The sequence below is a fragment of the Pristis pectinata genome, chromosome 8, assembly GCF_009764475.1.
Source record: "Pristis pectinata isolate sPriPec2 chromosome 8, sPriPec2.1.pri, whole genome shotgun sequence".
Classification (NCBI taxonomy): Eukaryota; Metazoa; Chordata; class Chondrichthyes; order Rhinopristiformes; family Pristidae; genus Pristis; species Pristis pectinata.
Window position 1 is genome coordinate 38,621,115 of NC_067412.1, and position 14,205 is coordinate 38,635,319.

General features: G+C 44.3%; 1 protein-coding gene across 1 annotated transcript in view; it reads left to right on the forward strand.

The window, feature by feature from the left end:
* The window catches only part of lmf1 (lipase maturation factor 1), a 560,127-nt gene that overhangs the window by 492,732 nt on the left and 53,190 nt on the right, over window positions 1–14,205 (forward strand). The window lies entirely within an intron of this gene.

Here is a 14,205-nt window from a genome sequence, read left to right on the forward strand (position 1 = left end):
AGTTACACATTCTGGTCTCTCTTCATGGAATTGCTCCACTATTAGTTGCCATGTGTTCATTCACAAAACCCTAATCATCCTCTATCTGCTGTTATAAAACTATTGAATGGTCCACCTAGTATGGTAAGGTGGACTCTTGACCTGACAGTTTACCTTGTTATGGCCTTGCACATTTTTGTCTGCCTGCCTGCACTTTCTCTCTAACTGTAATACTTTATTCTGCATTCTGTTATTGTTTTCCCTGGTACTACCTTAATGCACTGATGTGATGAAATAATCTGTATGGATGGCATGCAAAACAAAGTTTTTCACTGTACCTCAGAACATGTGACAATAATAAACCAATTTACCAATTTAAATGTCTGCTCTTCTCAAACACTGTCTCTTTCTTTATTGTACTCCTTTAAACTAGTTGCCCAAGTTTTTGGTCATCTTCCCTGATATCTCCTGAACATTGCTCAACATACCAGCCAGGTGAGAGATCTTGGAATATTTTTGTCCCATTAAAGGTACTACATTAATAGCAATTGTTATAGCAGGAAAGAAGAATGAGGGCATGTCCCTTGAGGTAGGATGTCACCTGTTAATTCAATTGAACCGTTCAACAAGAAATTGGATTTATTTCTGATTCAGCAAGTAAAAAGTTGCTGAAGTTGGGTTTAGTTTGTCAAAATGGAAGCTCAACCTTGAGCTGGGATACAGATGTGCCAAGAACTTCTAGTGTAGCCACAGACCAGCAGAGCAGCTGCCCCTATAAACTGCCCCCGTCGTGAGACCCCACTGCAAATTTAATTGTACCTAAGGTCCAAGGCCTTGGGCACAACTGAATGAGCATTAGGTACTTAAACAGAAATGTCCCCTGAAACCAGATGGGGACAAAGGATGGCCTGTAGTGCAGATTGGGAATTATTTGGATCAGTCAGGGCCTCTGCAAAATCTAGATCAGTCTGTGGCTGGATTCACTGTGGAGGTCAGGGTCTTGGACTGAGAGCAGGATTGGGGGTATGGACAGGAGGATTTGGTGTGGAAAAATCAGGCTTGGGCCTCAAGGAATGGAGAGTGAGATTGGAGGAACAGGAACTGGGAATCACGGCAGTGTGGTGGAACAAAATGTAATTAGGAGGCTTGGTGTACAGGGTTCCCAGTCCAGTGTGGTGCTGCTGGAAACATAGTTGCTTTGCGACTGTCCACTGACAATCTCAGAGAAACAAAGGACTGCAGATGCTGGAATCTAGATGAAAAACACTAAGACAGGAGCTTTGTGTGTCCCTCTCTCACTGCTCCCCCTCTGTGATCTCCTCTGCTCGCCCACTCCTCGACCATGTGCTCACCCCATGATGAGTCTTTCCACTCCACGACATCCAAGATGTCCAACTTCTTTTCTAACCGTGGCTTCCCCCTGACTGTGGTCGAGAGAGCTCGTGCCCATATCTTGCCATTTTCCGCACCTCTGCTCTCACTCCCACCCCTCCCAGACCCAACAGGGATAGGGTCCCCCTTGTCCTCACATTTCATCCTACCAGCCTATGTATCCAACACATCATTCTCCGCCGCACCTGCCATCTCCAGCAGGACCCCACTACCAAGTATATCTTACCCTCCCCACCCCTTTCTGCCTTTTGCAGGGACTGCTCTCTCCGTGACTCCCTAGTTCACCCCCCCCCACCCATCCCGCTCCCACCCCGGGAACTTTCCACTGCCCCAGCCATAGGTGCAACACCTGCCCCTACACCATCTCCATCACCTTCATCCAGGGACCTAAACAGTCCTTTCAGGTGAGACAGAGATTCACCTGCACCTCCCTTAATATCACCTACTGCATTCAGTGCTCCAAGTGTGGACTCCTTTACACTGGTGAGACCAAACGCAGACTAGGTGACCGTTTCACAGAACACCTGTGCTCTGTCTGTAACAGCGATCTGCATTTCCCCATTGCCAGTTACTTCAACTTCCCCTCCCACAGATATGTCAGTCCTCGGCCTCCTCCACTGCCAGGAGAATTCCAAGTGCAAACTGGAGGAACAGCACCTCATTTTCCATCTTGGAACCTTGCAGCCTAATGGCATGAAGATTGAATTCTCCCACTTTACATAATCCCCGCACCCCCTCCAACCATGCTTCTTTTCTTCCCTTTCCTAGTCTTTTTTCTACCCCCATTTTTGCTCTTCTTTGACCCATCCCCCAGTGGATCTGCTCTCTCCACCTCCCCCGCACCTGCTTATCACTATTTCTTAGTTGCATCTACCCATCACCACTTTGTGCCCACCCCACCTCCCCTCTTTTGTCCACCTCTCACTGCTCTGCTTTTCCTTCCCATATATTGGGCTTCCCCTTTTCCTATCTTTAGTCCTGAAGAAGGGTCCTGACCCAAAACATTGACCGCCTGCTTTTCTCCACGGATGTTGCCTGGCCTGCTGAATTCCTCCAGCATCATGTTTTTCATCCACCTTGGACAACATGTTTTCATCTCTCCTTGGACAACATGTTCTGAGTTTCCAGGCAATACTTCAAAATCAGCACTGCACCGTGAATGGCATCATCGCATGCATGAATGTCACAGAAATCTCTTCAATGGCACAAGGATGACTCACATCCAGCAATGTCAGAGAGATCCTTCATTGCATTTCACTCTGAGAAACTCAACTTTCAGTTGCATGGTGCTGGAAAAAAGCATCATGTGATTGTATTTCCAGCCTTTGGTTTTTTTCAGTTCCTACATTTTTGTTACAGATTTGCTCCGTTCATTTTTCGCTTCTGTTTTGCATTTTACAACAAAATACTTTCTGAGTAAAATTCCTTCGGCCAAAATGTTTAATGATAAAAAAGTCATAGCAGCAACAGTAGGAATTTCAGCTGCACTCCCGCCCCTCCCTTCAGTGGTTGAATGAAATTTTCTTTTGCAAAAAAAGCTTTGTATATGAACTTTGCAAACAGCATCATCTGCAGTGGGCAGTTAAGATTATAGAACTCAGACTAAAGGTAAAGGGTTCAAACCAAGTTTCTGTTTACGCTCTCAGTGACTCACCAATGTTTATGACCTTTGTATATTTTTCAGTCTCTTTAGTACACTTGATGAAAACTTTCTCAAGGCAGCTGTCCTTTGATGTAATCTTTAATTGTCAATCCTGGCTAACGTGTTCAGACATTAACCTTTTGTCTTCATCACACAGGCAGTAATCTGATCATCAAACCCATCAGAAAGTGTAGAATCTGCCAAATTTTCATTAACATTTATTGGTCCTTTTTTTCAGGCTGTGATCTGTAAAGTACTTAAGGCATATACAATATAGAATAGAATCATAGAATTGTTACAGCACAGAAGGAAGTGCTTTGTCTCATTGGGTCTGCCCAGTAGCCTTGCAAGTTTTTCTCGCTGTGTATTTATCCAATACCCTCTCAAAGACCATATAGAACCTGCCTTCACCACATCTGAAGGCAGTGCATTCCAGATTCCAAACACATGTTGCATCAAAAAGTTTTTCCTCATGCCACTCTTAATTCCCTTTCCCTTTGGTTAGTACCTGTGACCTCTAGTCCTTGACCCCTCCACCAACAGCCTCCTGTTATCCGCTCTGCCCAGACCCCTTTTCTTTCTATATACTTCTATTGAATTTCCTCTCAACCTTCAAAGAAAACTGCCCCAGCCTCTTTAATATATCCCTGTAACTGCAGTTCTTCATCCCAAGAATCATTCTCATAAATCTTTTCTGGACCCACTCTCGTACCTCCATATCCTTCCTGTAATGTGACGACCAGAACTGAACAGTTGAGGCTGCACCATTGTTTCATAAATGTTCAGTGCAACTTCCCTGATTTCATAGTCTATGCCTCTATTGATGTTGCCCAGAATTGTGTGTGAGCCTTATTAACCTGCTTCACAACTTGCCCTGCCATTATCAGTGATTTGTGCACCCACACCCCAGGTCCCTTTACTCCTGCACCCTTTTACAACAGGTTCCTTTATTCTATTCTCATTTTTCCTACCAAAATCCATTACCTCACATTCCTCCGCATTAAATTTCATTTGCTGCTGCGATCTGTTACCATTCTCTTCCCAGTTCACATTGCCCACAAGTTTTGTCACTTACTGTTCATTTTAAATCATGGAATGATGCTAAACAGAAGCAAATCATTTGATGCTTAGCTTCATTTGTTGCAAATAGAATGTCAAAGTGTTACAGAAATAGAAATAACAATATAGTGTGGATTGGGTTCAATCCAACTGAGAGTGAAATCAGGACAACAGCTGACTTCTTGGTATTTGGAAGTGAGCAGCCTTTTGGGACATGTTGAGTTATTGGTATTGGTATTGGTTTATTATTGTCACTTGTACTGAGGCACAGTGAAAAGCTTGTCTTACAAACCGATCGTACAGGTCAATTCATTACACAGTGCAGTTACATCAAGTTAGTACAGAGTGCATTGATGTCGTACAGGTAAAAAAAAACAATAACAGTACAGAGTAAACTGCCACAGCTACAGATGAAGTGCAGTGCAATAAGGTGCAAGGTCACAACAAGGTAGATCATGAGGTCATAGGTCATAGTCCATCTCATTGTATAAGGGAACTGTTCTATAGTCTTATCACTGTGGGGTAGAAGCTGTCCTTAAGTCTGGTGGTACATGCCCTCAGGCTCCTGTATTTTCTACCCGATGGAAGAGTAGAGAAGAGAGAATGTCCTGGGTGGGTGGGCTCTTTGATTATGCTGGCTGCTACACCAAGGCAACGAGAGGTAAAGACAGAGTCCAAGGAGGAGAGACTGGTGTCCGTAATGTGCTGGGCTGTGTCCACAACTCTCTGCAGCTTCTTGCGATCTTGGGCAGAGCAGTTGCCGTACCAAGCCGTGATACATCCTGATAGGATGCTTTCTATGGTGCATTGGTAAAAGTTGGTGAGAGTCAAAGGAGACAAACCAAATTTCTTTAGCCTCCTGAGGAAGTAGAGGCGCTGGTGAGCTTTCTTGGCCATGGCATCCACATGGTTTGTCCAGGACAGGTTGTTGGTGATGTTCACTCCCAGGAACTTGAAGCTGTCAACCCTCTTGACCTCAGCACCATTGATGTAGACAGGTGCATTTACACTGCCCCCTTTCCTGAAGTCAATGACCAGCTCTTTAGTTTTGTTGACTAATTGTCTCCTAATTATTGGTCGTAGCAAGAAATTGAATTGTCTCCTGCTGTAAAATTTAGAGAGGATAAAGATTTTATAAGCTGGAGGCATTATAGACTCCGGCTAATAACATTTGTTCTTCTGTCTCTGGGCTATATCGTCATCTGATGATCCTGATGAAAGGTCAGTAGCCAGAAATATTAACTGATGTTCCTCTTCATATCTGAACTCACCAAGACTCCTTAGGTAGCACATTCCAAACCCATGATGTCTAACAGCTAGAAGGACAAGGGCAGCAAAAGCATGGGAACACCACTGCATGGAAGTTGCCCTCCAAGCCACACATCACCCTGACTTGGAAATATATCGCTGTTTCTTCACCGTCGCTGGGTCAAAATCCTGGAACTTTCTCTCTAACAGTATTGTAGGTATACCCATACCCCAAGGACAGCAGTAGTTCAAGAAGGCACCTCACCACCACATTCTCAAGGGCAACTAGGGATGGGCAATTAAAGGTTGGCTCAGCCTACAAGGGCCAAATCCCTTGGATGGATAAAGAAAAATCCCAGCACTGCAGTTTTTTTCTTTAGTAACCCTGTTTTGAGACCTCTGTGAAATGCCGAATGTAAGTGCAATGGGACAGTAAATTTGCAATCTTACATGCATTTCTAAAGCTGCACAGTATTTTGTCCTCCCAGCTTGATCAAGATATAGAAATTGTTACACTGGGAAATCTACAAAACTGAGCACTTTTCATTCCATTCATGAAATGCCATATAATTGTTGCATGTTTTGGAAATGGATCATTTGTTGAATTGTAATGGCCAGTCTTTGCATTTACTAAACAGTGAGGAAGATTAAAACAAAATTCATGGTCGCATTTGGAATATTTGCGGTTTTGGGCCCCATATCTAAGGAAAGATGTGCTGGCCTTGGAGAGGGTTCAGAGGAGGTTCACAAAAATGATCCCAGGAATGAAAGGCTTAATGTACAAAGAGCGTTTGATGTCTCTGGGCCTGTACTCGATGGAGTTCAGAAGGATGAGGGGGGATCTCATTGAAACCCACCAGATGCTGAAAAGCCTGGATGGAGTGGACGTAGAGAGGATGTTTCCATCAGTAGGAGAGTCTAGGATCTAAGAGCACAGTCTCAGAATCAAGGGACATCTCTTTAAAACTGAGATGAGGAGGAATTTTTTCAGCCAGAGGAATCTGTGGAAGCCTAGCCATTGGTTGTATTTAAGGGAGAGATTGATAGGTTCTTGGTGTTAAGGGTTACGGGGAGAAGGTGGGGAAATGGGGTTGGAAAAAATCAGTCATAATTGAATGGCGGACCAGACTTGATGGGCTGAACGGTCCTATATCTTATGGTCTTATGGTGTAGAATTTATGGCCATCTCTGCTGTGAGAACTGTGGCTATCAGGCATCAAGTCAAAGGTACACCTGGCATGCAGATATTGTGATGTTATGAAATTAGCTGAGCAGCCAATCATATTAAATACTGCAAACTAGGAAGGAAAATGCAAATGCACATAAGCTTAACTGAGCTGAAGTATAAATAGGCTTCCCAACAAACATGAAATATTTACATAAGATTATTACAAAACACATATGTAAGGTTAGCCTTTTAGGGCCAGAAAATTTGTTAATCAGCAATGAATTGCAACATTTTTCTCTGTAAATTCATTGGGACTGGTTAATCAATCACAAGTCCATGTCAATTCAAGTGATTTGTTTGGGTTGGAGATTCTCCAAACAGTAGTCTATAGAGAGGTGCTCAATCACTGACAGAAATTTTGGGATTCCTGCATTAAACCACACACACCTTGAATTCCTGAATTTGCAACCAGTTTCACAGAGTAATAAAGGTAACTGTGAATTTTGTCTTCATTCCTGCCGCAAAATCCAGGCCAATATAAATTCAGCTTTACAGACAGTAAAATATATTGAAAACAGAATTACCCAAGAAAAAGCTTATTGTGGATCCATTGTTTTATTGTCCCAAATAAAGCACGTTTTCTGCTCAGGTAAATTAACGGATGGTTAAAAAAGAATCACTTGTTCAGCAGTTTCTGTTTATTTTAGTCAAGTCCTATCAGCAGTTGTATTTCCTCCTGATAAATGTTGGGTGCTTCTGGCATGCTTCCAGTCAAGTCACAGAGTGCATTGTCCAACCTGTCATGCACATACATCTGACCACAGTAAGTGCATTTTAACCGATGCTTACACTAGCGCATTTCCCAGTCTGTAATTCATGGAAACATACCTATAACTACATCAAATAATTTTTTAACTAGCTTCTACTGATAGTGCTGCATTATGTTTACTAAATATTTTAATATTTTACTTAATGCGCTATATCAACTCTTGTTTGTGAGGTTTGTCCTTTGTAGTTCTACTTTTGTGCTTTCAGATAAGTACAAAATACCAAGGCATTATTTTGTCCCTGGCCAATATTTATCCCTCAAATACACCACTTCAAAACTAAGCCTGATTAACACATGCGAAAGCTTGCAGTAGGCAAAAAGTCTCTTATATCACAAAGGTTGGCTACTCTTCAAATGCATTGCATTGTCTATAAAACACTTAAGAAATGTTCTGAGATTGCAAAAGGCACTATATAAACAAAAGTCTTTCTTTCTTGTCCTTGTGCCCTTACTTTGAAGTTGTGACTGTGTTGGCCACAGACATGTCCACCCAACTGAGAATTTACCTATCGCTCTGAGCATCCTGTGTCAGCGTTTTGGGTGAAAAGTAATTTTAACTTGTACTTTTTAACAAAATATTCAATGTAGCCTGGGATGGCTGGTCAATATAATTGACCACGCTTTTTTCTTCTTTCATTGATTCATAGAACGTGAACGTCACTGGTAAAGCCAGTATTTACTGTCCGTACCCAGTTGCACTTGAGGTGGTGAGGCTGAAGCATTGCCTTGATTGCTGCAGTCCTTCCACAATGTTTTTATGGCAGGGAGTTTCAGGACATACTTTCTGTAGTTTGTAGTGGAGCTTATTGTCATACACACAAGTACATGTATGTGCAGCTGCAATGAAAAACTTAGTTGCAGCAGCATCACAGGCACATAGCATCATATAAGCAGCACTCACAAGAAAAACATAAACTAAACATAAGTTATACAAAATTTTTACAAGAAAGGACACAATTAGGAATTGGAATTAGTTTATTATTGTCACTTGTACCGAGGTACAGTAAAAAACTTGTCTTGTATACCATTTGTACAAATCAATTCATTACACAGTGAATTGAGGTAGTACAGGGTAAAACAATAACAGAATGCAGAGTAAAGTGTCACAGCTACAGAGAAAGTGCAGTGAAGATGGGCAACAATGTGCAAGGTCATAACAAGTTAGATCGTGAGGTCAAGAATCCATCTTATCATACTAGGGAACTGTTCAATAGTCTTATAATAGCAGGATAAAAGCCATCCTTGAGCCTGGTGGTACGTGCTTTCAGGCTTTTGTATCTTCTGCCCGATGGGAGAGGGGAGAAGAGAGAATGTCCAGGGTGGGTGGGGTCTTTGATTATGCTGGCTGTTTCACCGAGGCAGTGAGAAGTATAGACAGAGTCCATGGAAGGGAAGCTGGTTTCTGTGATGTGTTGAGCTGTGTCCACAACGCTCTGCAGTTTCTTGTAGTCTCAGACAGAGTAGTTGTCATACCAAGCCGTGATGCATCCAGATAGGATGCCTTCTGTGGTGCATCTATAAAAATTGGTGAATGTCAAGGGGGACATGCTGTATTTCTTTAGCTTCCTGAGGAAATAGAAGCGTTGGTGAGCTTTCTTGGCCGTGGCATCCACGTAGTTGGACCAGGACAGGCTATTGGTGATGTTCACTCTGAGCAACCTGAAGCTCTCAACCCTCTTGACCTCAGCACCACTGTTGTAGACAGGTGCATGAGCATCACCCCCTTTCCTGAATCAATGACCAGCTCTTTTGTTTTGGTGACATTGAGGGAAAGGTTGTTGTCATGATACCATGTCACTAGGCTATCTCCTTCATGTACTCTGACTCATCATTATTTGAGATATGGCCCACTAGGGTGGTATTATCCTCAGACTTGTAGATGGTGTTAGAGCAGAATCTGGCCATGCAGTCATGAGTGTATAGGGAGTAGAGTAGGGGGCTGAGGACACACCCTTGTGGGGCACCAGTGTTGAGAATAATCGTTCCGAGGTGTTGCTGCCTATCCTCACTGATTGCGGTCTGTTGGTCAGGAAGTCAAGGATCCAGTTACAGAGGGAGGTGTTGAATCCCAGGTCTCAGAGTTTGGTGATGAGTTTGCTTGGAATTTTTGAAGGCAGAGCTGTTGTCAATAAACAATAGTCTAATGTAGGTGCCTTTATTGTCTAGATGCTCCAGAGACGAGTGTAGGGTCAGGGAGATGGCGTCCACTGTAGACCTGTTTCGGCAGTAGGTGAATTGAAGTGAGTCGAGGTTTTCTGGGAGGCTGAAGTTAATGCGTGCCATGACCAGCTTCTCGAAGCACTTCATGATAGTGGATGTCAGAGCCACTGGGCGGTAGTCAGTAAGGCACATTACTTTGTTCTTCTTAGGTACTGGGATGATCGTGGCCTTCTTAAAGCAGGTGGGAACCTGAGATTGAAGCAGGGAGAGGTTAAAAATGTCTGCAAATACCCCCGCCAGCTGATCTGCGCAAGATCTGAGGACATGGCCAGGGACACCATCTGGGTCAGATGCTTTCTGCGGGTTCACTCTCCAGCAGACTGATCTTGTGTCCTTAACAGTGACCACTGGTTCAGGTTCATTGAAGACTGTTGGGGTGGGTGGTGACATACCAATCCCTGTCTGTTAAAAACGTGCGTAGAATATTCTAAGCTCATCAGGAAGGGATGTGCTATTGTCAACAATGCTGCCCAACTTCATCTTGTAGCCCATTATAGTATGTAAACCCTGCCACAACTGACGGCTGTTCTGGGACTTGGTTTTTGACTGATATTGTCTCTTGGCATCTCTGATAGCTTTACAGAGGTCGTATCTCGATTTCTTGTACAGGTCAGGGTCACCTGATTTGAATGCTGCAGTCCTGGACTTCAGTAGGGAATGGATCTCCTGGTTCATCCATGGTTTCTGGTTTGGGAACACCCTGATTGTCCTCTTTGGTACACAGTCTTCAACACACTTGCTGATAAAGTCCGTGATGGTGGTGACATACTCATCTAGGCCGGCAGCTGAGTCTTTGAACATGGACCAGTCCACTGACTCAAAGCAGTCACATAGAAGCTCATCTATTTCCTCAGACCAGCACTGTACGACTCTCTGTACTGGATCCTCCCGTTTCAGCTTCTGTTTGTATGCAGGGAGAAGGAGCACAGCCTTGTGGTCTGATTTATCAAAGTGAGGGCAAGGGGTAGCTTGGTGGGCATCTTTGATGGTTATATAGCAATGGTCAAGGGTGTTTGAGCCCCTGGTGGGACACGAGACATGTTGGTATTATTTTGGTAACACAGTCTTAAAGTTGGCCTGGTTGAAGTCACCTGCAATGATGAAGAGGGCCTCAGGGTATCCTGTTTTGAGGCTGTTGACCACAGAGTATAGTTCATTGAGTGCAGGCTTCATGTCCATCTGTGGTTGGATGTAGACTGCCATCAGGATAGCTGAAGTGAACTCCTGTGGCAAGTAGTATGGGCGGCACTTCACCATTAGGTATTTCAGGCTGGGTGAGCAGGAACTGACCAGGACCGTCACATCCGAGCACCATGAGTTATTGATCAAGAAGCAGACCCTTCTGCCTCTGGTTTTGCAAGAGGACACTGTAAGGTCCATTCATCCTCCATGAATTGTGAAGCCCTCAGGTTGTGTGGTGTAGTCAGGTGAAGCCACGTTTCGGTGAGACATAGCACACAGCAGTCCCTCAGTTCTCTTTGGTAAGTCAGTCTTGCCCTTCGTTCATCAACTTTGTTCTCAATGGCCTGGACGTTAGCCAGTAGTATGCTTGGGAGGGGGTCTTGAACCCACGCTGTTTCAGCCTCACCTACAGCCCAGCCCTCTTACCACGCTTCCGAGGTAAGTGGCTGTGACTTGTCGGTCTTGGAAGTCCTGGAGTGGAGCCACTTGGACTGGAAAGTAAATGATTGCTTAAGGACAGACCTGGGTAGACCTGGAGTGGATTCAGCTGGGCTGTGAGGTAAGTTGTTGTTCCCATACAGGTCTAAAGGTCCTGATGAGGAGAGGGCTGTACCAGCAGGTAAGTGGGGGCGCCTAGGGGACCCTCGGTGTTGGAACTTGGCCCCGGGTGCTCCATAGGGTCGGGCATCTGATCTGAAGGGCCCTGGCATTGGGCCTCGGCATCGGGCATCCCTGCAGGTTGGGCTACATGTCAGGTCGGGCCTCGGGGCTCAGCCTCCACTGCCTCCAATGGTTGGGCCTCTGGGTAGGTCAGGTCACAGGGGTCGGCTTCGGGTGCTCCTGCTGGTTGGGTCGTCACTCCGGTAGGTCCTTGGGTCTCTGTGTCAGGTGCTCCAATGGGGTCCGGGAGTCAGGTTTCGGTGGTGGGGGCTCGGTAGGGTTGGCTCTTCACCCTGCGCAGGCTTCCACGTGGACGGACCTGTCCTAGGGTTACGGTTAACAAAGTCCATTTTAGTGCAAAATGATCAAAGTGATCATCGTGTGGCTAAACTGTAGTGATTAGGGTTGTGCCAATTGGTTCAAGAACCGAATGGTTGAAGAGAAGTAGCTGTTCTTGAACCTGGTGGTGTGGAACTTCAGGCTTCTGTACCTCCTGCTCGATGGTAGCTGTGAGAAGATGGCATGGCCCGGATGGTGAGGATCTTTGATGATGGATGTTGCCTTCGTTTTGCCAGTTAAATTTATTTTCACCTGAGACTCCAACCATGCAGGACACTCAATCATTTACAAACTGGCAAACTTTCAATAGGATGGAAATAGCTAAGCTAATTTGTATTGTCAGAATTTCTGTGAAAGGAAGACAATACATTTCCAAATCAAGATGGTGTGTAACTCTGGGAGGTTCGAGGGGAGGTGAGAAATTTGCAGCCAGCATTCCCATCAACCTTATGAATGGTCCTGATGAAGGGTCTTGACCCGCAACGTCGACTGTTTACTTCCCTCCATAGATGCTGCCTGGCCTGCTGAGTTCCTACAGCATTTTGTATGTGTTGAACCTTATGAGCTTACTGTTCTCGGTGATAAGGGGTTGCAGGTTTGGGAAGTGCAGTCAGACTACTCTTAGTGAGTAACTACAGTGCATTTTGTAGATGTTCCACAGTGCTGTGTTGGTCACTGGAAATGGATGGAGTTCCAATCAAGTGGACTTCTTGAAGGCTGTTGGAGCCCCCCAGGATGTAGAAAATAGCAAAGGCCCACATCAAGAGAAGGCAGTTAAACTGTCCCTTGATGGAGATGGTCTTTGCAGATGTTAAATAAAAGCAGAAAATGCCAAAGTGCAGAATAGTCAGACAGCATCAGTGGAGAGAGAAGCCAAGTTTATATCTCTCTCCATAAATGCTGCATGACCTGTTGAATATTTCCAGCATTTTCTGTTTTTATTTCTGATTTCCAGCATCTGCAGAGTGTGCAAAGTAGGATTCCATCACTGGAGGGTTTTTCCTGTGATTCCTATTGACTTCAATTTTACCAGGGCTCCTTGACCCCACACTGTCAAATTTTGCCTTTGTGTCAAAGGCACTCACTCTCACCTTACCTCTGTAATTCACCTCCTTACCCTATGTTTGGTCCAAAGCTGTGATGTGGGCTTGTGAAACTCAAACTGAGCTTCTATTGTTGAATATGTGCCATTTCACAACCCTCTTCACAACCCTTTCCATTACTTTGCTGGTGATTGAGGGAGGACTGATATGGCCATAATTAGCTGGAGGGATTTCTCCATCTTTCATATTAATGCACAGGATAATTTTCCACCTTGTTAGCCAATGCCTGTGTGGTAATTGCACTAGAACTGCTTGGCTTGGTGTACAGCAACCCTGGCACATATCTTCATCACTACATCTAGCATATCATCTGGTACTATAGGTTTTGCTGTATCCAGAGTTCTTAGCTCCTTGATTTCACATAGACTGAGTAAATTATATTGGCAGAAGACAAGGCCCTTTAATGATGGGGACCTCAGGAAAAGGCTAAGATTTTTTATTTCATACATAAACTTTATTCATAATAAAATACAGATACATATTTTACATATATATAGATAGATATTGTATATACTGTGTATATACAATATCTATATAAAAGAACAGCGTAAAAGTCTTTATATTCTCAGTGTCACTTGGTCAATATATTTAGTAGTGTTAACGATTTTTTTAAACCATAGCACCATTGCCACTCATGTGGCTTCCTGGGGTGATATGCCCTTTCATTGTTTGAGGGGCTTCCCCACCAGACTCAGAATATACAAGTCGGCAGCATTCCCTTACCGACATCTCGCTATGCTGGAAGACCAACAAGTTTCGGGCAGACCAAAGAGCGTCTTTCACCAAGTTGATGATCTTCCTTTTTTATTCCTTTTCCAAAGGAGGTTTATTCAGTGATTACATTATTAAAATATTACAGTCTTCCACGATTCACACTATTTACAGTTTCAAATTATAACACAATCAGCTCTATCCAGAACACATTCGAGCCTCTGTGGCGCCCACCAGTCCAGGAAATCCCCATTGATGATCTTCCAGCAGCACTTGACGTTTGTCTGTGTGTGTGTCCCTGGGAATAGCCCGTAGATCAGAGAGTCTTCTGTTATGCAGCTGCTTGGGATGAACAGAGACAAGGACTCTTGCATCCTTCTCCACACCTACTTAGTAAATCCACAGTCTGCAAAGAGGTGGGTGACCACCTCCTCCCCAAAGGAGCAGTCCCGAGGGCAGCGAGCGTTGGGGATGATAGTTCGACTGTACAGGAAGGATCTGATCAGGAGGGCCTCTCTCACTGCCAGCCAAGCGAGGTCTTGGTGCTTGTTGGTGAGTTCTGGCAATGAGGCCTTCTGCCAGATGATTTGGACAGTTTGCTCAGGGAACCACCCCACTGTATCAAAGGCCTATCCTTTTGGTATTTCCAGCTGAAAATTATTACAAGTATTTC